General features: G+C 38.0%; 1 protein-coding gene across 11 annotated transcripts in view; it reads left to right on the forward strand.

The window, feature by feature from the left end:
• Window positions 1-26,843, forward strand: part of LOC109436883 (melanoma-associated antigen 8) — a 178,556-nt gene that overhangs the window by 35,917 nt on the left and 115,796 nt on the right. For 3 of the 11 annotated variants that reach the window (XR_012493484.1, XM_074324070.1, XM_074324068.1), the window contains one exon: window positions 7,006-17,941. The gene's annotated coding sequence lies outside the window, so the exon portion shown is untranslated. Of the gene's footprint in view, window positions 1-523; window positions 823-7,005; window positions 17,942-23,578; window positions 23,994-24,051; window positions 26,340-26,843 lie in introns of those variants that run through there. The other 8 variants (XR_012493480.1, XR_012493483.1, XR_012493482.1 and 5 more) reach the window with 8 other exon arrangements.

The raw sequence follows: 26,843 nt of genomic DNA on the forward strand, positions 1-26,843 counted from the left end.
TGAACGGCTTGGGTGGGAACAACAAATCCAATCCGTCCCACCCCCAAACCCCCTACCCGCGCCGGGCTGGTGTTTCATGGGGCTACGCTTGTTTTAGGCCAATTCCCACCAGAAACCCCATCCTTCTGTAAACACTTTTTCCCACCTCTTGGTGGAGATTTCAAGTGTGCACAGGCAGTGTTTGGTAGAGCTTGCTTTAGCGGGGTTTCTTTGTGTGTGGACTTGTTAGGATGCACTACTGGTACTAAATACACATATTTAATTTGCTTGGTGACTTTTCACGAAAGAGAGCGAATGCTAAATCCTCCCCAAATCTGACATTCTTTCCAGCTTTAAGATCTGCGGTCCGCCCAAGCGATCAGGCGGATCAGGAACTGCTAACCACCAGAGACCTTGTGGAGTTTCTTATACCTTTGGCCTTGAGATGGTTAATTCAGAGGGCCTCCTGGCTGCCGCAGCTGGGACCGAGTTGCGGGGGTGGTGGTGAGTGGTGTAACTGAGGAAGTGTCCTGACACGCAGCGAACAGGTCAGAAGTGACGGCACACAGTCTTTCCATCCCTGCGGGGGCCCAGCCCGCCCTGCGCCGAGGGAGTGGACCTCCAGCGAGCAATAGCAGCCGTGGGCGGGCGGGCAGACGCTGGAGGGGCCACCCGAGGGGGCAGGTCTCTCCGGAGAGCAGCCAGTTGATAAAAGCTGCGCGGAAGGACACTGCTTCAGTGTAGGCGCGCTGCAAACACGAGACGCATTCTCCCCAGAGGGGAGCAGACCGTGCCTTGGCGGTTAGGAGAGGAGATTGCCGGGCCTGTAGCAGCCAGAACCAGGTAAGCCGACGTCCTTTCGGTATCCCGCTTTAACCAAGCTGATTTCCTTCGGGGGCCTGCCATTCACTACTCTTGCAGAGTAGCGTGGGCTCCCAGCCCGCCAGCCAGCCGGAACACGCCGGTCGGGCCTCCTCCTCCGCATCCTGCGGCGGCCCACGCTTAGATTCGCTAGCACCAACTCCGGGCTGCCGTTTACCGTTTCTCTACCTGCAAAATAAAGTCCTTCACTTACGTCTTCCCTCAAATCACCAGGGCCTGGGCAAGGGCACATCTAGCGAGGCACTTGCCTTGGAGCAAAATTTAAGGGGGCACCAAGACTCAGTAATCAAGATGAAAATTTTAAATGCGGTGTCTCTCAAATTCAAAGTTAATGCAAAAAAATTCCACGATGAACAACATATGAAAATGTTAAATAAATACATGATCTGACCCTGACTGGGCCATAGTCGCCTCACCTTAATGCCTGGCTTTGCAAATCAACTGTGAAGTGATTGATTGCCTCCTCTCTTCGTGGCCCCAAGTGCCGGGCCTCTGTGGTACCTATTATTTGGTCTTCCGTGGCAATGAGTTGTGTTTCCCTTGTGTATAAGCCTCCCTGGCTGTGCGGAAGGAAGGAGGGACTTCTACTTCACCACCTCAAGGAGCACACAGCCCAGTGCTTCGCCCACGGAGGCCATGGGGACGGTATGGAGTGTGGAGGTGACTGAAGGTGAGGGCCTATCCCACACCCCAGGTTGTAAAGCTTTGCATTGGAACCACCAAAACCCCACCGAAGTAAGGCACAAGAGGAAGCTGTGGTTCCTTAATTATGGCTCAGGAACCCGTTCAGAACTGAGTTGAATATAAATGCTTTAAAGGACCCACCAGTAACAAGGAAGGGCTTTGGAAATTGTTTTTGCAGAAAGAGGGATGCCTCTGCACTTGGGGATTCTTTGTTCTTCTTTAGCCTGCCATGAGCACTTCCTGGTATTGCAATTCAGTGTGAATTTGCAATGATACAAGCACCTTTAATGAGGATCACACTCCACGTTTTACAGTGTCACTCCCCCCTATCATGCATTATTTAACTCACAGCAGGCGGCAGGACACTGTGCTAGGCGCTGGTTAAAAGCTGCTTTCTGTGGTCCATTGTGAGGAGCCATTGTTTGCTGCCTTTGAGGTTAAGAGGGGGCAAACGGCGCATCTTAGGAGACAGTCTAGTTGTATTTCAGGTTGGGACCTGGCCAGCCACTAGGTCCGTGAACTTGCTGGATTCCTTAAAGCGTTCCCTAACTAAGTGCTTCATTTTGCCTAATGCAGTCCAGTGAAAATGAGATAAGGAGAAAGAGCAAATGGAGGAGGAGATCGGGAAATTATTGTTCAAATGTATGTGCCTTTTCTTTAAAAACTTTGGAAGCTATGAGCATGGCCAACACCCAGAATAATGAGGGGAAAAAAGAGAATTTGTCAAAACATTTTCCCGACCCTGGCCTGCTAAGACGAGTTTGCTTCCCTGGAGGAGCTATGGAGTCAACATTCTATTTGACGAGAAACGGGAAGAAACTGGGGAAGTGCCGACATTGCGCATAGCAGACCGCCTTGGCTTTTTGCATTCCTTCGCTGCCCGGATTTAGCCTTTCCATTCTGTAGCCAGCAGAGGGCACTGTTGCTACATAGGCTCCATTTTGACTTTTGGTGGGGAGAATTTTCAGAGCTATGAATATAAAAAAATACTTGGATCCAGTAAGAAATACACACGATTTTGTATGAAATTTTACTGGGAAAAATAGATTATTATTAAGAAATTATGAATGTCTTATTTGATTAGTGAACCATCGAACCACAGAAGGAAAGTGAAGATGTTTCATGACTGTCTTTGTTATCAAAGATTAAATTGCAAGAACAAAACAGCAATGGGATGATAAATAGCAGCATGATATCCCTAAATTATTTAGGACACAAATAGTTAGGACTTTTTCTCTTAGGAATGTGTGTGCCGAGACTAGTAACAGGGAAGAATAGGTCTGATTTATCCTAAACACCTGCTTTTTTATTCATTGCATACATGAACCCTTCCATTAATATCAAGAGAGTTAAACGTAACTCCATCTCATCAAAGCAATCGGGCATCTGAAGCCCTCTATGATTTACCTCAACAGACTTTTCTAGTTTTGTATTTTACTAACTACTTCTGCCCCCACTGTGTTTCAGCCTCATCTAACCTAGTCCCCATACTTAAGCAGCATTTCCCCGCCTCTGCCTTTGCCCCCACTCATCTCCCTCTCACTTGCTCCATTCTCCACACACTGGAAATCCTACCTGTTCCTCAAGGTCCAGTTTAAATGCTAACACTTGTGAATGTTGCATGCAGCTCTTATTCTCTCTGAGCATTTATGCAGTAAAATGAGGACCTGTTCTGTTGCAGATACTGTCAAGGCATTCACAAATGATTAAAACAGGGAAACAGATGGCACTACAGTGACATATCATAAATGCTGTAATCAGAGTAAGCATGAGAGAGAGCCTCAGAGCTCTAATCAGTTTTTCAGAGCCAGCTGGGGGGAGCAGGGAAAGCTTCCTGGAGGAGGTGGTGCTTGAAATAGGGTTGAAGGTTAAAGAAATCTGGATGATTGAAATAGCCCCTTAACTGGTAACATGTAGATTACAAGGGACGAGGTAGTGAAAGATAAGACTGGGAAAGAAGGCAGGCACCATCATACAAAGGGAGGTTGGACTTTATTCAGTAAGCCATGGGGCCTCATGGGAGCGATTTAAAGTGGAGAAAGTACTGGATTAGACCCCTATTTTAGAAAGGTTGCCTGGACGCAGTGTTGTAGATAGGCTTGACTGGCCGGCAGACTACTTAGGAAGTTACATGCCATTCTTCAGATGAGAAATAGGAAGGGCCTGAACCGGGGTAGATAAAGTAGGAATGGACAGAAGCAGGCAGATTAGGCCCCCATATCACGTTGTTCATAACCCTTATGGAATGTGTGGCTTTCTACCTTATATTGTGTTACATTCATCTTCCCTAGAAGACTAAGTTCCTTGAGAGCAAGTTTTTATTTCTCAGGTCATTTCTTTATTGCTCATGTCACATGGCCTTGTACATGATATACTCTGTCAGCATGAGTTGACTGAGGGGAACAATTGAATTTCTGAAATTTTAGATCATGAAGGTTTTTACTTTGGAAATGTTGTATTATAGCTCTTTGGTCTCAAAAGTCATGGGAATGACATCTTTATCATATTAGTAATGCACCATGGATAGTTGATATATTTTGAAAAAATGAAATTTCTTATGGAAACCTCACCATTGGTTACCATTTATGGGTGTTATACTTTAAAGTGTTAAATGATTCTGATGGTCTGTACTGTTTGAGCTCACCACTTGTGTGCATGTGTTTGAAGATTTTTGAAGAGGGAGAATGAGCTCTGCGTAGCTGGTATACACACAAGCCCCTTAAGACCAACTGTCCTTTCATAACAGAAACTGCAGTGCACTCAATCCTATTTGTACATACAAATCCTCACAGGGTGTGGCATTTAAAAAAAATTCCTTGTTCTCAATTGAAATGCCAACAGAAAAAACATCCTGAGATCTCCCTGCCCTTGTGGACACTTGAGCCGTGTGAGCCCCAGAGCTCAACCAGCGAGGCTTTGTTTCTCCTTACAGAGGATGCCAGGCAGCTTAGACTCACAAGGACTAGAAGAAGGATGTTATACTCTCAACCCTGTAGATAAACGGACTTTGGAAAAGCACCTTGAGAAGAGGTGCACTTGGTTACACCATTATTTATTATCCTAGCAGCTTTAAGTCTCTGTCTAGCTTGCAGAACTGAAAGGGAACATGGGAAATTTATTTCAGAGGCTTTATTCTTCACACTAACTTGGCTCCAGCATCTTGCAAAAGTGACGTATCCTTAGCAAGTTCAGAGGACACTGGATGAAACTCTGACCCAAAGTGAATGTTATGGGTAGAAGTATATTCTATCATTTGAAAGTTGGTTGAACAAAGTTTTACCCAGTGATTTAGTTAAACATATAGTAGTCATTCTTCCTACCCAGGGTTATGGTTATCCGTTTTTATGCTCTTGCTTGCTCTTTATTTCCTTCCATAAATTTCCATCTCCTGTGGGGTATAGAAAGCAGTTGTTATTAGTATTATGCAGTTGAACTGTCCCCAGGTTTAACTAATCTGGTTTCAGGTAAAATGGCTATAAATCTTTTGTTCAAATTTGGTAGAGAAAAAGAAAACTTGAAAATTGAGTCTCTTACCTTTAAATTGATATCAGGATTCAGGCTTCATAATGCCCTAGTATTTAATCTATTGACTTAAAGTGAGACAAATATTTAAAGTGATTTCCCTCCAATGGTTAGTTGTTCTTTAGTTGTAACTCTTCATCTTGTATTTAACCTTAAAAGGCACTGATAGTGCCTAAAATGTAGCCATGAAACATGAGATTATTACTTCAGGCACTCGTGCATACACACACACACTCTTTATTATGAGGAACTTCAAACCCACAGAGAAATAGAATAGTGCAATGAATGCCCACCTACCAACCACCTGGATCCCACAATTACTAACATTTTTTCACAAAATAAATGACTGATTACATGATAGGTGTAGTTGCTTCAGCTTTCCCTCCCAAAAAAGTGAATACAGAGGGTGCCAAAAAAAATGTAGACACATTTTAAGAGAGGAAAAAACTGTTAAAATTATGTTGATGGTAACCACTTTGAGCACCTCTTGTAATTGCAGAAGTCAAACATGACTTGTATTCATCTTTTGTTATCGGTATATATTGAGTATTACAACTTTAATAGTTTTTTCCTTTCTTAAAATATGTGTACATTTTTTTGGCACCCTCTGTATTTGCCTGTATTACCCCAGTTCCATTATTATACCTGACAGAGTCGAGAGTAAACACCTAATCTCCTCTAACAGCCAACTCATATTCGAATTTATCCAGTTGTGCCCAAACTATGACTATTTATCAGGGAAACCATTATCAGAAGATCAGAGATCTGAGAACTTGGTTCTATCACTCAGTTGATAAAAGTCAGGAGTATAGCTTGGCAGCAGAACAGAACTTAAGGCAGCAAAATATATAGTAATTATTTATTCATTTGGAAACATTCCCCTCCTCAAGCTACACTGACCTCTGGAGAAATTGAGCGATCAGTTGGAATCAACTTGAGCCCCCAACTTGGTTATCTTGGGGCTCTGACTCTACTAGAACTTCGGTGGCTCTAGTACAGAGGGGCAATATCATTGAGAGAAGCCTTCAGACATTCTTATAGATGGACAGTCAGTTATTCCAACAGCATTTATTCAGTAGGCCACCTTTTCCTCAATACGTTGAAATAATACCACGGAACTATCAAAATAGTGAATGAAAACACGTGAACATATTTTTATCATCTTAGGGCAGGGGAAGCTTTTCAAAGCAAGGTATGAAACATTTGACTACATAAATATTTGAAACTTTATGGCAAAAGACAAAATAAATTTAAAAAGTAAATGCAGGTTTGAAGAAACTGCTTGCAACGTAGAATTAAAAGTAAGAGTTCTCTAATAAGCTAATAGTAACTATAAATCAGTCAGAAAAATTTTTTTAAAGTAGGCAAAAATACCAGGGGTGCCAAAAAAAATGTACACACGTGGACACTTTGGTCAACATTGCTCAAGCAGTAGTTCACCATGCTCAGAAATGTCTGGACGCTGATGGTAACCACTTTGAGCACCTCTTGTAATTGCAGAAGTCAAACGTGATTTGTATTCATCTTTTGTTATCAGTATATATTGAGTATTACAATTTTCATATAGTTTTTCTTTCTTAAAATGTGTATACATTTTTTGGCAGCTTCTGTATAAATAGACGATTTACAGATGAAGTGATAGAAATGGTTTATCATATGGAAGGATGGTTAAACAAATGAAAATTAAAACACAAATGAGATTCCTTCTGCTTGGCACAAATGACAAGGGTTGATAATATTTCATGTTGGGGAACATGCGGGAAAAGGACTCATCTACTGCTAGTGAGCATGGAAATCGGTACAGCTTTTGTAAGGCCAAGTTGGTGTATATTATTACCCCAAATTTCTGTTCTCCTCACTAGTTTATAAGCTGCATACTTATGCAGACTGCCTCTGTTCCTGACTTCATTTTCTGTTTTTGTATATGCTTTCTCCTAGATGGCGATATGTGTGCGTCTCATCTCAGCCTGGTAGCCTGACCTTGACTCCTGAGTTCCCTGATCTCTTCACAACTGCAAGTCATTCTCATACAAAATTTGACTTTACCTAGTCTGCACCTTTGAGAGTTTTGGAACAATATGCAAGTTCAAGTCACCATCATGTTGTCTTGCTGACTCTCATGTGACAAGACCAGCATTTGAGTTGCTTGCTTCTGCCCTTGTTCTTCTGCCTGTTGCTCCCTCTGCAGCTGTCAATCACATACATGTGTAGTCGTACAAAAGCTCTTTGCTTTTTCTATTTGTCTTGTGAATGTTGTCATTTGCTTCTTATATATTATATTAGTGTTGTGTACCACTCAGTGATATAAAACTTTCAATAATTGTAAATTTGCTTAAGTTCGGGTGAGAATGGCACCCAAGCAAAACAAACAAACGAACAAAACCACCAATAAAAGACAAAAACAAGAAAGTGGATGATAGAAATGCAAGACAAGTGAAGAGGGCAAGAAAGGTGATGTCTATTGCAAACAAAATGAGAGTTCTTGAAATGTTTCGATAATGGTGAAAAAAAAAAGACCTTTGTAGGGTGTTTTTTGGTGTTAATGAATTTACAATTTGTACAGTAAAGAAAAATCAGAAAGGTATTAGGGCTAGTGTATCGAGGGGCACACCAGAATCATTGAGAAAATCACACATAACTTGAAATCCCAAAATATAGAAAATGGAAAGAGATTTGCACTCATGGCTACTAAAATAGAAAAGGCCAAATAGGCCTCTTTCTGCATGTATAATCCATCAGCGAGCATCACAAAAATGCAAGCTTAAATTTCGATCTGGATGAAAAGTTCTAACATTTTTTCATGAAGAATGGGTGGTTAGATAGGGTTAAGAAATACTATGGTCTATGAAAAGAAGTGGCTGGCAGAGGAAGCAGGTCATGAAGCTTCTGCAGAGTATCCTGAATACCTGAAGAAAATGATTGAGGAAAATGACTATTTGCCTAAACAGGTCTTCAGTGCTGATGAAATGGTCCTATTCTGGAAGCACATGCCTGCTGCCACATATGGCAAAGGATGAGAAAAAGACCAGAGGCTTCAAGCCTGGAAAAGACAAGCTCAAAGTTCTACTTTGTTCCAATGTAGACTTTTGATCAAACCCATGTTGCTTCACAGACTTCGAAATCTATGTCCTCTTATAAGAGGATGTGAGAAATGCTTTCCTGGCTACATGATGGGAAACCATAACATTGGGATCACTGAGAAACGCTTTTTGGGCTGGTTTTTGAAGTATTGTATTCCTGAGGTTAAACAACATTTAAACCAAAAAACTCTTGAATTCAATGTTGCTGATTCTGGACACTGACAAAAGTACAATAGTAAATGCTTCTCTTTGCGTTAAAATTATCTCCATCCCTCCCCCTGACCTGTAACAACTCCAGTCCTTCAACTCATGCATCTGGGAGTGCTAAAAATGTTCACGATGTACTGCCCTCGGCGTATGTTTGACTACCTTGCAGATCTTATGAGAGAGATACCAGAACTTACTGTGAGAGAAGCTTGGCAAATTTTCTCCATTTGTCACACTCTTAACGATAGTAGAAGAATCAGTGAGAACAAATAAAACAATCAACCCTTAATGGAGCCTGGTGGACACTTTGGAATGAGGTTGTAACTGATTCTGAAAGTTTCCTTCCAGTGGTAGAACTTGAAAATAGTGTAACGTCTGCAAAACGTTTAGGTAGTGAAGAATTTGAAGACATTGAATTAAGTGACGTTGCTGAACTGTTAGGTTGTCATCCTCAGAAGATAGTTGAGAAATATTTCAGAGATGTGATCACCTCAGAAGTTGATAAAAGAGGTCAGCATAGGTTAACATCCAGAGCTCAAAGAATGTTGAAGTACCCACTCTGCAAATCAAAATGCTGTGATTATTCAGAGGGAAGAGGTTTCTGGTGGAATAGTTACTGACTTTCAGGCAAGGCTTAAATGATTACCCACAACCCTCTAAAACAGTAATATAAACAGCAGGCAGAGAAGCTGCACACAGAGAGTTGAACCTTGGGATTCAAATTCTGATCAGCTCTGATGGTGTGGTGATCCACATGTCAGAGGATGAAAGTGAAGCAGAAGACAGCTTACTTATCTCCAGACAAAATCTAATCTCCGTTCTTTCCCTATCACGAGCGTGATGACCAGCATTTTCACTGATGCGTGATTGTCCTCACCTTGAGATCAGAGAGAAATAGAAATGAATTGCCCAATAATCACTATTGCTAATATATATTTAATGCCATAAAGATTCATTTTACTTAGTGTTTTATTTCAGTGACAAACCAATTGTCTGAGCTTTCATAATACTCCCTTCCCTACCCCAGTTTTCACCCAAAGCTCATAAATTCCTCCAACACAAATTCCCCTGATGATGAGGGTATTGGGAACTCAATTCTAGTACGTAAGGAGGGGGCTACTCTACTTGGTTGGACATTACAATTTTGTACCTTGACCTGAAATTTACATGAATTCTGTTTAGGCCTAACTTGCTATCTCAACTGAAAGGATCCAAACCCTCTCCTTTTAACCAGTTGGATATAAACTAATTTGTTTTGCAGCAATTGTATCAGGTCCTGAAAGGCAGTATATTTATAATGGATTCCTGAGTTTACTTTGATATCTGATCAAAGAGGAGATGCTGCTAGAGTTCATTTCCGTTGATTTTCTCTGTTCCCATATGTGGTCTTCCCAGTGATTGAAACAGTTGAATATCTTCCAGAAAAAGATATTGATACTTTCTCTTCCCTAAAGGTGGTAGAAATCCAGTAATCTCCCACCCCAGCGTAGAGGTCTGAATTATAGGCTACGTATATCTGAGTTTGAAGTGATCAGAGAAAAGGGGAAAAAATACAAAAGTTAAAAGGGCTTACTTGCGTAGTTACAGTTGAGATGACAGACATTCCTCAACAAGTTCAAAAGAGGCACATGAAAGTTGAAAACCTATGATAGGGTGCTTTGGAGCTAGTGACTTGCCACAGTGCCAGAGGATCTTACACTCTTGCTCTAAGCCACTGATTCTCAACACTGACTGCACGTCAAAATCATGATGGGGACCTTTGCAAAAAATACAGATTTCTGGGACCCGCCCTTAGACACGCTGAATCAGGGATGGGGCCAGCATCTGTGTATTTCGAAAGCTCCTCAAGTCATTTTTTTATACAACCATGATTGCAAACCACTGCTCTACGTCTAAACAGAATTATAATAGAAAATATTCATATAATGCAAATGATGGGCTCAAGAGCTAGGAAACCTTGATTTCAAGTGTCTACTCTGCACTAGCTAAATGGATGGTCTTATTCAAATCATTCCCCTCCTACCTTATCTGTCAAATGAAAGAATAGGATCCATATCTAGAGTCCTTCTATCTCTGACATTGTTACCTTGAGAGAAAGGTGTTTCATCCTCATTGGTTGATTTTGGGAGTACCCAAGCCCTTTCATAGAGACCAAGGTAAGTAGTAGTATTATTGTATTGTGTTCTTGTTTTTTTAAAAATTGTGCTTATTGTTCAAGCGTTACCACATTTTAGTCCTTCTCAGAAAAGAGAGTTAGGCATAGATGCCATAAAAAAAGTGAAACAAACATAGCACAGACTTCTTGGAAGGAAAGATAGCACCTCCTGTGAGTTTCTTTTTATGTGATAATTGCTATTTTTCTTCTGAGTTACAAGGTTTAGGGAAAATAATGCATAGATATTTTAAGGAAAACACTAACATTTTGTGTCTACTGTTTCCATAAACCAAAACAGAACTCTGTATGGTTCCTGTTTCAAGTTTCCATGGATACTTGGCATAGTCTTAATCATATCTAGAGGTAAACATTAAGTCAATGATTGTTTTACCAGTTTAAACAGTGGTTCTATATGCCATTAAATAATGTGCTTTCCTGATTTTACCATTCATTGAGATTTCTGCATTGGCAATTTTTTCCTCTTAATTTGACCAGAATTAGAAAAATAAAATTTTAAATGAAACTACATAAATCAGGAACTGTTAATATAAAATAATGTAATGGAAAGCTGACTACTGCATGATTTTAGTTGTCATAGGAATGCCTAGACTTTAGCTTGATACTTGGAAATATTTGTCTAGGGCCCAGGTCATTTGAAATAAAAACATTGAGATAAATTTAATTCTTGGTTAAGTCAGTATCCAGTTAAAATAATCTAAGATGTATTATTCATGAGGGTAATAGAGCATTTTAATATGGTTGAGTTTAACAAGTCAGCAGAACTTATAGGAAGGAAGATGTGAAAGGTGGTATAGTGGTAGAAAAAGAAGTTAATGACAGACATTGATTCAAGACGACAGATTAGAGAATATAAAAGTGCAAAAAAAAAAAAAAAAAAAAAAAAAAAAGACAACATTGCCATGTAAACAGGTGTTTCTTTTTTTAAGTTAAGAATAGTCCCCAAATTGAAAATCTAAAATTTCTTTTAGTACATTTTATGTACAGTTTGAGTGGAAAGAATCTTTCTGTCACCAAATGGCTCAGGTAAATGTTTGTGTTCAGTATTACGAAGTGCATGGAAATTTCCTTTCCAGACATATTTAACCACTGGAAAAAGAAAAGAGTGGAAGAGAAATGGAGCTCAGGCTGCTGAAATTTGTAGAAAATATTAGAAAACTGGCATTACATTTAAAAAGAAACTTTTCTTTGTTTAAGATCTTTTAAGTTCAAAATGCAGAGAAGGTTCTTTAAACTAGACATTGGATTACATAGCTGCCACCACCTGAATACTAATAAAGGGCTTCTACAGTGTGGATAGCCTAAAAGAGTCTGTGAATCATGTTTGTGCTATGAAATACATTGATCACTGAATTTTACATAGTATTATTGCCTTTTAATGGCCTTTGATGTCAGTGTATTCTGGTTGTTTATCTAAGAATTTAGAAATAAATATGATGTGCTATGAACAAAGTGTATATATTCTTGAGAACCATAAAATCGAAGAGAAAATAGAGGAAAGGATAAATAGTATATTTCATTTGCATGAATAACAAATATTGAGAAATCAAATATGAATCTAGTGTACTTGAGACATTACACTTCATCTTTCTTGCGTTGTTACATAAAGCCTAAGATGTAATTAACTCATCATTGCAAACAGCTAGAGTTGGCTCTTGATGAATTGGTAATGGTGAGTGTGATCATGAGAACATGACACATAGAGTGAGGACTTTGCCACTGGCTTCCTTTCTGCCCTGGGCTGGGGACTCCCTCTTTCTGAGTGAGTGGTGATTAGTCCTGGCAGAAGAACCCTTGGGCTCTTGGGGCATGAGAAGCCAGCACGGGGCCTAAGGCTTCGGAATCAGACCTGTTTTCAGTCCTGTCACTCCAATTGCCAGCTTTGTCTGTGAGCATATTTTCTAACCACTTCAGACTTGGGTTTCTAATCTGTAAAATGGGGTCAAAAATACCTGCATTATAGGACTGCTATAAGGTTATGTAAAATGCTTAGTACAGTGCCTGGCACATAGGAAGCACTCAATAAATTGTTGTTATTATTATTATTATTATTATAACATGAATAAGCATTATAGAACTAGAATATGATAGTTTATTCCTGTGTTTGCAAAATTTTAATATTTTGATATTTCATCTAATTTCCCTTGCAATAAAATATGCATGATGGTTTTAAGAAGAGACAAGGAATAACAATTGATTTTTAATATTTTTCTTTGCTTCTGAAAGACACCTGAAACAACAATTCCTTTGTCCCTATGTTATTCCTTGAACTGTGGTGATTCCATATGCTTTATTTACAATGTGGTCATCATTGCATGATATTTACTTATGTACTGATTAAAGGTAATGACTTTTTCACATCTAGAGTATTCCTATTCTGTAGAAAATAATCCACCAACTGGTTCCACTTTAACGTAATTAAATCACTCTGTGTTGATAGGAGCTAAAGATAAAGCTATGTTAAGACCTGGTTTGCTTAAACCACAAGTTATTAGCTCAGCTGCCTTTGAGAGAAATTGGATGTCTAAGTAATCTTACTGGATGAGGACAATTCCTCATAACTAGCTTCTGAACTTTTTTTTGGTATTTCACGTATTCTGTGATGGCATTCAAGAAGTTTAAAATAATGGTATTCAGAATGTGGAATATTTATCGTCACTGTAATGCTGTGTCTGCTGAGCAACAGAACTGTCACTGCCATAACTCAAGTCCTCACTGCCTCTTACCCTGGATGATTGTAGTGGCCTCATAACTCACATCCCAACCCTTTCAGTGTTTTAACTTGGAGTCTTTTGTGTTCTAGTATATCTATCTAGTAGTTCCTGGTGTTCAACACCTTGCTGCCTGACTTAACTTCCCTTGTGCACAATTCTGATTCTGTTACTTCCTTGTCCAAAAGTCTTCAGGGACTGCCCGTTGTCTCTGTATTCCACTACTTAGCCTTTACATCATGGCCCTGTCCCAGTGTACCTTAACCAGTTTTGTCTGCCATTGTTCTCTTGCATACAATATATGTGCTAGTCCCTGTCTTCCTCAGCCCTGTCTAAATACTAAAGATCTTCAGCCTATAGGTCAACCCTGATCTCTTAAGCTTGTCACTTAAGTTCTGGCGGGTAAGATCAGAAACTAGATTTATTACCTGAAGCTAGAATGCCTGAAGTGAGCCTACCAAGCTGTGGTCTCCTTGTTCTCCTCCATCATTGTAAACACCTAGTATTACTTCTTGATTAATTGGTAGTGGTATGATGAGTGCTATAATGATAAGAAAATGGTACTTAGAGTGAGGGCTTTGCCACTGACTTCTTGTCTGCACTGAGCTGGGGTCTCTCTCTCTCTTTTTGGGAGAGTGCAGCTTAGTCCTAGCAGGATGACCCCAGTCTGTAGGGGTGAGTTTCTCCCTTACTTCTTAAGCTTCCAGCCTACTAAATTAGGTCATCCTCACTGAACCCTAAGCCCCCTTCTCTGGGGCCCTGAATGCTACCTACTTAATTTTTGCTCCTTGTTTGGGCTCCTGAAATGATTAAGTGGAGATCTATGTAAACTCCATTCTTAGGTTCTAGCCAGCTTGATCTGAGTATCATCACATACACAGTATATTTATTTACCATTGGGCTTCAAATCATTCTGTTCATTCTCTTGCGTGTAAATGCTAGCCTGGAATGTACTTAAGTTTACCATACCCTAGATTTGGCATCTAGATCTGGCATTGGCAAACTAAGGCCCTTGGGCCAAATCTGGCCCAACTGGTTATTTTCCCCTCCAAAATAAACTTATTGCAACCCAGCCATGCCCACTCATTTTATTGTCTATGGCTGCACTACAGTGACAGAATTGAATAATTACAACAGAAACCATACAGCCTGCAAAACCTTAAATATTTATCAGATTCTTTACAGAAAATGTTTGCTGACCCCTGATCTAAAGCCAAGTAGCCCCCCCAGCCTTGATATTGCTTATTCTTTGATAATTCCTCATTCCAGAAGGCCAGTTTATTGAGACTATGAAGATAGGTTCCAACCCATTCAAACTACTTGCTTTTACTTGAATTTCCCTGTTTCTTTGTCATCTTCCTAAAATGGCCTTTCTCTGTGTTTTGCTTTTTAGTGAAAGAGGTGCCATAGTCATGAAGTCTATTACAATAGCCTTATGGTATTTTTAAAATGTAATATCAGATTCTAATATGAAAGTCTTTCAACACTGCCAGTATCTTTCAACATGACCTTCTAGTAGTTCTAAGATTAGGCTTTTCAATTCTTCAGTGTCTCTTAATATCAGGTCTTCTGAGCTCCATAGCTTCAAAAATCTGCAATTGCCAGATCTCCTAAATGTTACAGCATCCATATCTTCCAGTCTCTGGCCTGCAACATCTCCAGTGCCAATGTCTTCTAATCTTCTCAATATTGGGGTCATTAAAATTCTAGATCTTCTAATATCTCCAGCAATCAACCTTTAAGTTTTAGGTCTTGTCTTTCAGAGTCCAGAGTTCAACTTCCAGTTTTATTATGTTCCCAATCCTCCGATGTCTCCTATAAACAAGTCTCCTAGAGTCCATGTATTTCATTTTGTCCAAGTCCAATATCTCCTAGCACTTATATAATTCAGTTCCTACAACTTTTAGTGTCTTCTTAATCCTGATTTTATAATATCTTGTTATTACCAGTTCCTCCCATGCCCAAGTCTTTCAATATCTCCAATACCTGGCTTCCAACATTCAGGTGTTCCAACATCCCCAATGTCTGAATGACTAGGTCTCTGAACATCCTGGTCTCTTAAAGTCTAGGTCTCCAATTGTCCAGGGGCGCCAACATCTTTGAAAGGTAACATTGTTCAAACTCTGTGTCTTTTAACATGAGTATGTCAATATCCACGTTTTCCGATGTCTCCCAATATCCAGGGCTTCTGATTTTAGTACTTCTAAATGTCTTGGTCTTCTGTAGTTCATGTCTTCTAATGTTTAAGGCTTCCAAGGTCCAGGACTTGCAGTGTCTCTAGTGTTCAGGGCTTCCAGGATCCATGGCTTCCAATATCCACTAATTCTAACATTCAGGGCCTCCAAAGACTCCAATGTCCAGAATAACTAATGTCCTCAAAATCCAAGGCTTCCAATGTCTCCAACATCCTGTGCTTCCAATGTCTCCAATGTCCAGGGTTTCCAACGGCGCCAGTATCAAGATCTTCCAACATCTCCAGGTCTTCCAGCAATTCCAAGTCTTCCAAGTGATTCCAAGTCTTCCAACAACATCAACGTCTTCCAGCTAATCCCAGTCTTCCAGAAAATCCACGTCTTCCAGACAATCCACGTCTTCCAGAAAATCCAGTCTTCCAGCAATTATAGGACTTCCACAAAATCCATGTCTTCCACGAAAATCCGCATCTTCCAATGGTTTCAAGGTCTTCCAGACAATCCACGTCTTCCACCAATTTCAAGGTCTTCCAGCTAATCCACGTCTTCCAGAAAAATCTAGGTCTTCCAGTCAATCCACGTCTTCCGGAAAGAAATCCAGGTCTCCCACTCAGTCCACATCTTCCAGAAAAAATCTGCATCTTCCACCAAATTCAGATCTTCCATTCAATTCACATCTTCCAGAAAAATCCAGGTCTTCCAACCAATCCATGTCTTCCACTAAATCCAGGTCTTCCGACAAAGCCATGTCTTCCAGAAAATTCACGTCTTCCACTTAATCTCAGTCTTCCACAAGTATGTCTTCCTAGAGATCCACATCTTCCAGTAACCTCCAGGTCTTCCAGCAAACCTACGTCTTCCAGACAATCCAGGTCTTCCGGACAATTCGGGTCTTCCTGAAAATCCATGTCTTCCAGAAAAGCCATGTCTTCCAGGAAATACATGTCTTCCAATGACCCCCAGGTCTTCCAGATTATCCACATCTTCCACAGAATCCATGTCTCCCAGCAAATCCTTGTCTTCCAACAAAGCTGTGTCTTCCATCAAATTCATGTTTTCCAGCCTACCCACGTCTTCCAACAAAGCCACATCTTCCAGAAAAATCCACGTCTTCCAACAAATCCAGGTCTTCCATCAATCCACATCTGCCGGAAAAATCCAGGTCTTCCATCAATCCACATCTTCCAGAAAAATCCATGTCTTCTACCAAATCCAGTCTTCCAGTCAATCTACGTCTTCCAGACAAAACCTATGTCTTCCACTCTATCCAGGTCTTCCAACAAAAGCAAATCTTCCAGAAAATTCATGTCTTCCACAAATTATGTGTCTTCCGAGGGATCCATGTCTTCCAGTAATCTCCAGGTCTTCCAGCAAATCTACGTCTTCCAGACAATCCAGGTCTTCCGGACAATTCGGGTCTTCCTGAAAATTCACGTCTTCCAGAAAAGCTATGTCTTCCAGGAAATCCATGTCTTCCAGTGACCTCCAGGTCTTCCAGAAAATCCATATCTTCCATCATACCCATGGCTTCCAGAAAATCCATGTCTTCCCGCAAATCCTTGTCTTCCATCAAATTCATGTCTTCCAGACTACCCACGTCTTCCAACAAAAATATGTCTTCCAGAAAATCCATGTCTTCCAGAAAATCTATGTCTTCCACCAAATCCAGATCTTCCATTAATCCACATCTTCCGGAAAAATCCAGGTCTTCCAGCCAATCCATGTCTTCCACCAAATCCAGTCTTCCGGTCAGTCTACGTCTTCCAGACAAAATCTACATCTTCCAAACAATCCAGGTCTTCCGGACAATTTGGGTCTTCCTGAAAATCCACGTCTTCCAGAAAAGCCATGTCTTCCAAGAAATACATGTCTTCCAATGACCCCCAGGTCTTCCAGATTATCCACGTCTTCCAGAAAATCCATATCTTCCATTAAATCCATGACTTCCAGAAAATCCATGTCTTCCAGCAAATCCTTGTCTTCCAATGAAGCTGTGTCTTCCATAAAATTCATGTCTTCCAGCCTACCCACGTCTTCCAGAAAATCCATGTTTTCCAACCAAGCCACATCTTCCAGAAAACTCATGTCTTCCACTTAATCCTGGTCTTCCACAAATATGTCTTCCTAGAGATCCACGACTTCCAGTAACCTCCAGGTCTTCCAGCAAATCTACATCTTCCAGACAATCCAGGTCTTCCGGATAATTCGGGTCTTCCTGAAAATCCATGTCTTCCAGAAAGGCCATGTCTTCCAGCAAATCCATGGCTTCCAGAAAATCCACGTCTTCCAGCAAATCCTTGTCTTCCAACAAAACTGTGTCTTCCATCAAATTCATGTCTTCCAGCCTACCCATGTCTTCCAACAAAACTGTCTTCCAGAAAATCCATGTCTTCCAACCAAGCCACGTCTTCCAGAAAATCCACGCCTTCCAGAAAATCCACGTCTTCCAACAACTACCCGGTCTTCCAACAGCGGGCTCAATCTCCACGTCTTCTGTCTTCTGACATTCAGGTATTCTAACATGTTTCATTGTCCAGGTCTTCCAACATTTACCCAGGTTCAGCCTTTCTCAAAATTAGTTTTCCCAAGTCTGAGCCTACCCATGTTCAGATCTTTCCACAGACTGGTCTTCCAACTCAAATATTCCTGCTTCTAGTATACTTAGCTTGGGAAAATTTAATAGGGCATCCCTTCTTATAGACCAGATCTTATAGGTCAACTGTACTACAGCCTAATAGTGGTTTATTTTTGCTATTACCCTGTTTCCCCAAAAATAAGACCTAGCCGGACAATCAGCTCTACTGTGTCTTTTGGAGCAAAAATTAAAATAAGACCCGGTCTTATATTATAGTAAAATAAGACTGGGTCTTACATTAACTTTTGCTCCAAAAGATGCATTAGAGTTGATTGTCCAGCTAGGTCTTATTTTTTGGGCAACACAGTAGGAAATGTGTATTTATTCTATAGAACTTACAGTGTTCATGAAATAGCATATATAGAATAAACACATATGGGATTGCTGTGATAAATTTTGCTACATACTAATGCTTGTAGTTTTTATATAGTCAACTATGTTCAGGTGCAAGTGAAATTCTTATTTTAATGAGAAAAATTCCTGTTTAGAGACCTTATTATTTTAGATAAAGTTAACATGCAGTGTATTTATCCATTTTTATAAATCAATTTTTGTTTGGTCTTATATGACAATAATAATAATAATAATAATAATAATAATAATAACATAGCATTTGCTACATCCAGGCACTGTTCTAAGGTCCTTACGCACATCAACTCATTTAATCTTCACAAGAACCCACTGAGGTAGGTACTATCATCCCTGTTTTGCAGATGAGGAAACTAGTACACAGAGGTGAAGTAACTTGTCCAAAGGATACAACTAATGATAGAGTTGGGATTTGAACCCAACCAGCCTATTTCCAGAGTCCATGATCCTAACCACTATGCTCTAGTATATGCTGTTAAAAGTCCAGATGAGAATTACAGGATCGCAAGCTTGATTGCTCCCATTTTATGTGTAGACTATTATAAGATCTTATATACAGATGGCCTCACTTTTATCTTGTTACTATCAGAACCTACTTTAGATTCACAGATCTCATTCCTCAACTAGCTACTACCATTCTCTTGCTCATGTACCGTATTTCCCCGAAAGTAAAACCGAGTCTTATATTAATTTTTGCTCTAAAAGACACATTAATTAGGGTGTATGTTCAGGGGATGTCATCCTGGAAAATCATGCTAGGGCTTATTTTCCGGTGAGGTCTTATTTTCGGGGAAACACAGTATATGGAACTAGGTATAAGCACTTCCCATACCATTTTCAGTTTGGGTAGAAATAATATATGGAAGCATTGAGTTCAAGTACCCTTTGCTTTAGAATCATATTTATAGTTCCGTGCTTTGAGTACTGGTGCTTGGAGTTTAACTCTCCTATCTACTTTAATTCCCTATCTCTGACCATTCTCCAATTTGCACCTTACTATCTAGACCACCTACCATTAGTTTGTTTTTGACCTCCAGGGTCCACCTACTTCAAATAGCATTGACCTTGGATTTCTGACCACTGCCTGTATCTAACTAATGGTAACTACAACTCCTTAGCTCCCAGCATGCGGACCTAGAGAACTAATTACATGGTTCTCTAAGTCTCAGCTCCTATTAGGTACTTCCAGCAACGTTGCTACCTGTTCCTCTGGCTGGCATGACAAGCGTTAAAGCCACATAATGAAATTTTGGTCAGGCAAGGAATTCCTAAAGATTTAGAATCATCTACATGTTAATACAAATTAATCCTCCTCCTTTTCCTCCTCCTCCTCCTCCTCATCTAAATACCTTACAAATGTCTAGCAATTTAGTTTATAAAGTATCACTTCATTTTTTCCATTCATTAAACAAATATTTACTGAGCACCAACTATATGACAGCCATATTTTAATGGAACTTAAAATCATCTGGGAGAGGCAGACAGTGTTCAAATAATTGAACAATTATTTATCAGTTGTTATAAGTCCATGAAGAAAAAATAAGTATAGGATGCTGTGAGAGTCTGGAAAGGTAACAGAAGCATTCCTGACGAAGTAATATTTATGGTGACTGAAGGATCTGTTTTCTCACTTGATTATCACAGTAACCTTGTGACTTAGATAAGATGGATGTTTTTACATCAGTTTTACCTACTCAGAGGTTAAGCAGCAAGTACTAAAGATGGCATGGGATCATGTATTTTGACTTCTTTTTTTCCCCCCTACTATTCCATGCTTCCTTAAAATACATAGTAAAGACAGTTTGGGCAATATATATCAAGGGATATAAAAATGATGGTACTCTGACTTAGTGTTTTCACTTCAATGAATCTACTCAAGGAAATTATCTAAAATGTGGATAATTCATGCACAGAGGTGTTCCTCACATGGTTATCTGGTATAGTGAAAAACTGAAAAAACCTAAGGGTCTAACTTTAAGAGCATAATTAAGTAAATGTGCTATTTCCATGTGATGGAATATTATTCCATCAAAATATTTATGGTCTGTTCATATTATGTAATGTTAAGTGAAAAGTCAGCATACAGGATTGTATAAAGTGTGACTACAATTATTTTAAATATAAAATGACTAGAAATAAACACATTGATGACTGTGAATTAATTATCTCTAGGTGGATAAGATAATGTGTGAGTTTTATTTATATCTTTATTTTCTTTTTTTCTTCCAAAGTTCTTACAGTATAAAAGTATTTTATATTCAGGAACAATATTTAAATGACTGTGCATAAAAACTCATTATTCATCTTTCTACTACACATGTAATCAAGTTTTACTGTTGAAAACACTTCAAAATATACGTAAAGGCAAAGTGAAAAAATGAAAATCTCAAATAAACTCAATATTCAGAGATAATGCTGTAAAATTTTTGGTGTATATTCTTCCATACTGTTTCACAGGTTATGTTTGTTTTATTTTGCAAAATGGTATACTGCCATTTAGCCTAGTTTTTCCACTTAATAAATCGTAAATATCTTCCCATGTCAGTAACTTTGCACCTCTATTATAATTTTAATACATAACTTATTTACCTCATTAAATTCTTTCCATTTACTTCATTAAGTTCTTTGTATTATGGAAACTGCTGTGACGAGCACATCTGTTGTGCAGAACACAAACTGCCTTGTCCTATGTGGTGGCCTTGTGTATAATTGTGTGCAAATTTATTCAGATATTACTCAGAATAAATTCTTAAAAAGAGACTTGCTGATCTAAAGGATATGTACATCATAAAGCTTATCACAGCAAAAAAATTATAAGCAATCCAGGTGCCCAACAATTGGTGGTAAAATAAAAATATCTTGTAAATATTATGGAGTACTATGCAGCCATTTAAGTTTATACCACAGAAGAATATTTACTGAAGTGGGAATATGTTCACAAGATCTCTTTAGTGAAAGGAACAGGTAACATAAGTATATATAGTATTCAAATTTTGTAGAAAGGAAACTATATAAATGTCTTCAAAAAAATAACCAGAAGAATATACACTAAAATGTTAGTAGTAAATGTCCCCAAAGAAAAATGGATAAATTGTGGTATAGTTACATGACGGGATATTATATAGCAGTGAAATGAATGCACTACAGCTACACATAATAATATAGATAGATTTTACTTCAATAATGTTAAATTAAGATATCAAGTCCCAGAAGACAACATATAATAGGATATCCTTTTTGTATTATTCAAAAACAAGTAAAACTAAATACTACATTATTTAAGTATACACACACACATACACACACTTGGGATTAAAATAGTTTATTAAAAAGCAAAGGAATATCAATTAAAAATTCAGGATAATGGTCATTGGGGTTGAGGAAAGGAGGTTGGAATAGGAGAGGATCACAGAAGTAGGTTTGATGGGTGAGTTGGTGGGTGTTCATTACGTAACTAAAAGCATATTATTGATGATTTAATAATTGTATGGTTTTTATGAAAATTAAACAAAAGAACAAGTTAATGGATCAAAGAGGGCCATGCATGGATCATGGAGACAGTATACATGATCTATGACAGCATGCATGGATTATTCATAATCCAATTCTGTGCACTTGAAGTTCATGAATTAAGCAATTATCTCTGGGTGGCTCTTTATTCTCTATAGGGACAATATATTAATTGGAAAATAAGCCCAAAGTTACATAGAGTAAGATCTCAAATATGTAAAAAATGCGTAACAGGGACTGAAAAGCAAAGTGTTGACATGTTAATATTAATAAAAAGCGCCTCTGTGTAGTGAGATTTCATATAGGTTTTTTTCCTTTTCCTTATAATTTTTTTTTAATCCAAATGTTATAGGGTGAGACTATGTTTTTTTCTGTTATAAAAATAACACATGCTTATTATAAAAATAAAAAGGACAGTCGTATATAAAGGAACAAATGAAAATACCCCTCTCCCAGTCCCATTGCCCAGAGAAAGCCATGATGATTTGTTTGCTTTGTATCTTCCAAGTACTTTTTCTGTTTCTGTGCATGTGTTCTTGTGTGTTTTACAAAATGAAATCATCCTATACATACAGCAGGTCCTCTAATAACGTTTTGTTCAATTTCATTTGTTAAAGTTGATGAGAAAAAAAACCAAAAAACAAAAAGTAAAAACAATTCCAGGCCCGCGCCACTGACTGTGTGGTTTGCAGCCTCTCCCCACGTCTGTGTGGGTTTCCTTGGGGACTCTGGTGTCCTCCCACATCCCAACGATGTGCATGTGAGTGAAGTGGCGTGTCTACATTGTTCCAGTCTGAGTGAGTGTGGGTGTGTGTGGGTGGCCCTGCGATGGAAGGGCGTCCTGCCCAGGGTGGGTTCCCTCCTCGTGCCCTGAGCTGCCTGGAGAGGCTCCAGTCACCCGTGACCCTGAACTGGAATAAGCAGGTTGGAAAATCATTCTCTTACTTGTTTTTATTCATTTTTCTTAAATATATGTATAGCTCACATTTATTTCAATGTTTGGTAATAGAAGTGCTTGGGTCTTTTTTTAGAAGTTAGGTGATGTTTTTGTGACCAGAAATATGCTGTAGGAATTTAATTCTTGTTTCTATCAATTAGCCTGTGGTAACATTGGTTTTGTTGTACATTGTTTCCCTTAAAGTCGCAGTTTCCAAGAACATATCTACCAAATTAAGTGCGAACTTACTGTATTATTCTACAATTTGCTATCCCACGCCCCTTCCCCTTCTCACTCAATAGAAAGTCATTGTAACAGGTAGAATTCCATAGTAGGGTGTATTATCTATTTTACTCAACTCTTTGCACATGATAGATCTGTAGGTTAACATCTTTTTTTCTCTCTATTACAGAGAATGCTATAAAAAGCATTCTTTTAAATATCTTAGAAGTATAACTGCTAGATCAAAGGTTTTGAGCTAAATTGCCCTCCTGGCACACTGGACACTATCATTCTTTTGAATTTTGTCAGCATTTTGGATGAAAAATTTCTTTATTTTTCCCTACTCACTAGTAAAGTTAAGTATCTTTTAATATATTTATTGGCTATTTGTATTCTGTTGGAGATTGCTTGCTCATCTTCTCTGCCTATTTTTCTATGATTGAGTCATTTATCTTTTTTCCTTGTTGATTTGCAGGAGGTCTCTGGATAGTAGAGCTGGTATCCTTTTGACTGCTAGAGATTGCAAATGTCTGTCATTTGTCTTTTAAAAAATTTACTTATGATGCTGTTTGCCATAAAGATTTAATTATGTAGAGTCAAACATTAAAATTTTTCTTTTATACTTTCTTGGTTTTGTCTCATACTTAGGTAGGCTTCTGTATCCCAAGATTATAAAAATATTGTTCTATATTTTCTTCTAAATTTTACATATTTTTATTGCTCAGTGCTTTAATCCGTATGGAATTGATGTGTGTGTGTGTGTGTGTGTGTGTGTGTGTGTGTGTTGGAAAGTAGAATTTTTTCAGAAGAGATAGTTAGTTTTCCTAACTTATTGTATCGAATTATATCTACATCGATTTGGAATTCTCTTTTCATCCTGAACTGTATGGGTATGCTTCTTATGTTGCTTTTCTGTTCAATTTTTGTCTATTACTGTTTTAATTACAGTAGCATGATAATATATTTTGAAATGTGATGGGGCTGCTCTTCCTTCGTCATTCTTTTTTTTTTTCCAGAATTTACTTGGCTATTCTTCTATATTTTCTTTTTCCAGATGAATTATAGAATCAACTCTTCAACTTCGGTAAAAAGAAAAAAATCCCTGGAAGTGCCTTGGACCTTTTGAGTAATGTGTCAAGAATTGACATCCTTATGATATAGAGGTGGTTTTTTTTTATGATATAGAGTTTTGCATTTATCTTGTATCCAGGCATCATATTAAACTCTGCTCTTAGCTGGTTTTTTTCCAGTTAATTATCTTGAATTCCTAGGTACACAATCATATAAATAATGAAACGTTTGTCTTTTTCTTGCTAATGTTTGTATCTAATTTGGTTTTCCTTTTGGCACATTGATAAAGACTTTATGACTTCCAGAACAATGCAGATTTATATTGATTAATAAAGAGCAGGCATCCTTCTCCTGTTTTTGACTTTAATAGAAATATCTCATTGTTTCACTCTAAAATATGATGATTGCCATTGTTTCTGATAGATACCTTTTCAAGTTATGGAAATGCCCTTCTATTCCTGGTTCCTGATTGACTTACAGTTTTGTCAGGAATGGATATAGAATGTTATGGAGTGTTTGGGGAGTGGGAGGGTAGAAATGTAAATCCTCTCTCAGTTTCTTTGATGATTAGTCAATCTAGGTTTTCCATCTCTCCTTGCGTCAATTTTGTCAATTTATCTGTAAAACTCTTCCATTTCATCTGGATTTTCAAATGTATTGATTGGAAGTTGTATGTAATATTTTCTAATGTGTATTAATTTCCATATATATGGCTATACCTCTTTTTAATTCTCTTCCTTAATAGGACTGTCCATAGGTTTATAGATTTTATTTTCAGTTAACTATTAAACAATTGTTTTTTTATGTAAGGGTTACTTTTGTTATGGAAGTGAGGGGAGAAAGTATGGATGGAAACTACAAGTTTTAAAAAATATCACTTTCTGCTTTTGTTAATTCCTTCTTTCTGCATTCTTTGGTTCTATTTGATCTCTTTCTAGATTATTTAGGTGAATGCTTAGTTTATTTTCAGTCTTTTTTATTTTCTGTTTAATGCATTAAGTCATAAATTTTCCTTTAAATACATTTGACTATATCCCATAGTTTACACATGCAGTGTTATAGTCCTTCTTTTGTCACCTATCTGTACTTAGTTTTGTTCTTGGTTTTAATCTGAGAGTGATTTAGAAGTGTGTTTATATATTTTAACATAGTTAGGTTTTAGTTGATGTTTTGTTTCTCTATGCTTTTTTTCCTTATTACTGTTTATACTGTCTCATGATTGGAGAATGTTTCCTATATGAATTATATATTTTGGAATATTTTCTTTGTGTCCTAATGTAATAAATTTTTATAAATATTCCATGGGCAATTGAAGCACATGTGTATCTTCTTTTTGCTTGGGTAATATTATATCATATTTGTACATATTAAATCAAACTTGTTAATTGTTATTCAGATTTTCCCTTTTTATTTGTTTAATCTAAACATTCTGATGAAAGTATTTAAAATCATCCACTGTTGTTTTATCACAGCCTCCTATTTCTAAACTTTTTGCTTTACATATTTGAAATTCTTTTTCAGTGCACTAAAGTTCATGATTGCTCTCTTCCAGTCAAGATGGCAGAGTAGTTTTATAGGTTATCAAAAATAAAAAAGAATGATATGCAGCCTTTTCTTTATTTCCAACTTTCAAAAAAATTTCATGATTATTTTATTGGATTGTGTTAATTCACAACACGAAGATACCTTCTTTTACCCATTTAATGCATTCTAGCCTTGACATTTCCTTGCCACCTCTCCTTGATTTTTGTTTGCATTTGTCTGGTGTATCTTTATCCATTCCAATATTTCCAATTTTTCTGTGTTGTTTTGTTTTAGATGTATCTTTCCAAAACAGCACACAATGAGATTTTTTTACTCCATCTGAAAATGTCTGCCTTTTAATTTATAATTAAACCTTTCATATTTATTACAATTCCATATTTATTAATAATTCTGTCAGTTTATTATTTTTATCTCTTCTTGCTAGATTTGTCAAAGTACGTGTCCTCTTTTTCCCTATAGTGATTTAGGAGCTTGAAATATCACTTCTAACCGTGGTTGCACTGATATGTATGTTGATTTTTTTTCACTTTAAATTCTCTTGTATTACTGAAACTCTTAAAGTGAGCATGTAATACCTTTGTAGTAAGAAAATAAAGAAAAAAATCTGCTTTTCAATGTGACCAGTATTTGTTTGTTCCTTACCAGTCTCACTACCTTGCTCAGGCTCTCATCTAGATTTTATATTCTTCCACCAACCTCTTAGTCTCTCACTACTCTTGTCTATCCTCTTTTTTGTTATCAGATTATCTCCTTAAAATATAATTTTCTTCATATAGCTCCATTCCTAATTATATGTAAAGTTCTACACCTGACATCAAGTCCTCCATGACCTTCTCTACATAATCATCCCTGTTCTCAACTTGCCTGTGGACCATCTACTCTAGTCAGACTGGTTTCCTATGTATTCGCAGTGTCCTACCCAACCCCAAAGAATCTATATATCTGTCTTAGAAGATAAGTTATTCTCCTGTCCTAATAGTTTTCTATTAGGAATGACCTTCATCTTCACGGAGCAGAAATATTCTAGTCACAAAACTGTGGTGTGGACACAGACTTCATTTTTGAACATGAAGCCTTAAAGCATTTGACGTTTTTTGAACATATTGACATTTCCTAAAATGATT

This window comes from Rhinolophus sinicus, chromosome X (assembly GCF_036562045.2).
Source record: "Rhinolophus sinicus isolate RSC01 chromosome X, ASM3656204v1, whole genome shotgun sequence".
Classification (NCBI taxonomy): Eukaryota; Metazoa; Chordata; class Mammalia; order Chiroptera; family Rhinolophidae; genus Rhinolophus; species Rhinolophus sinicus.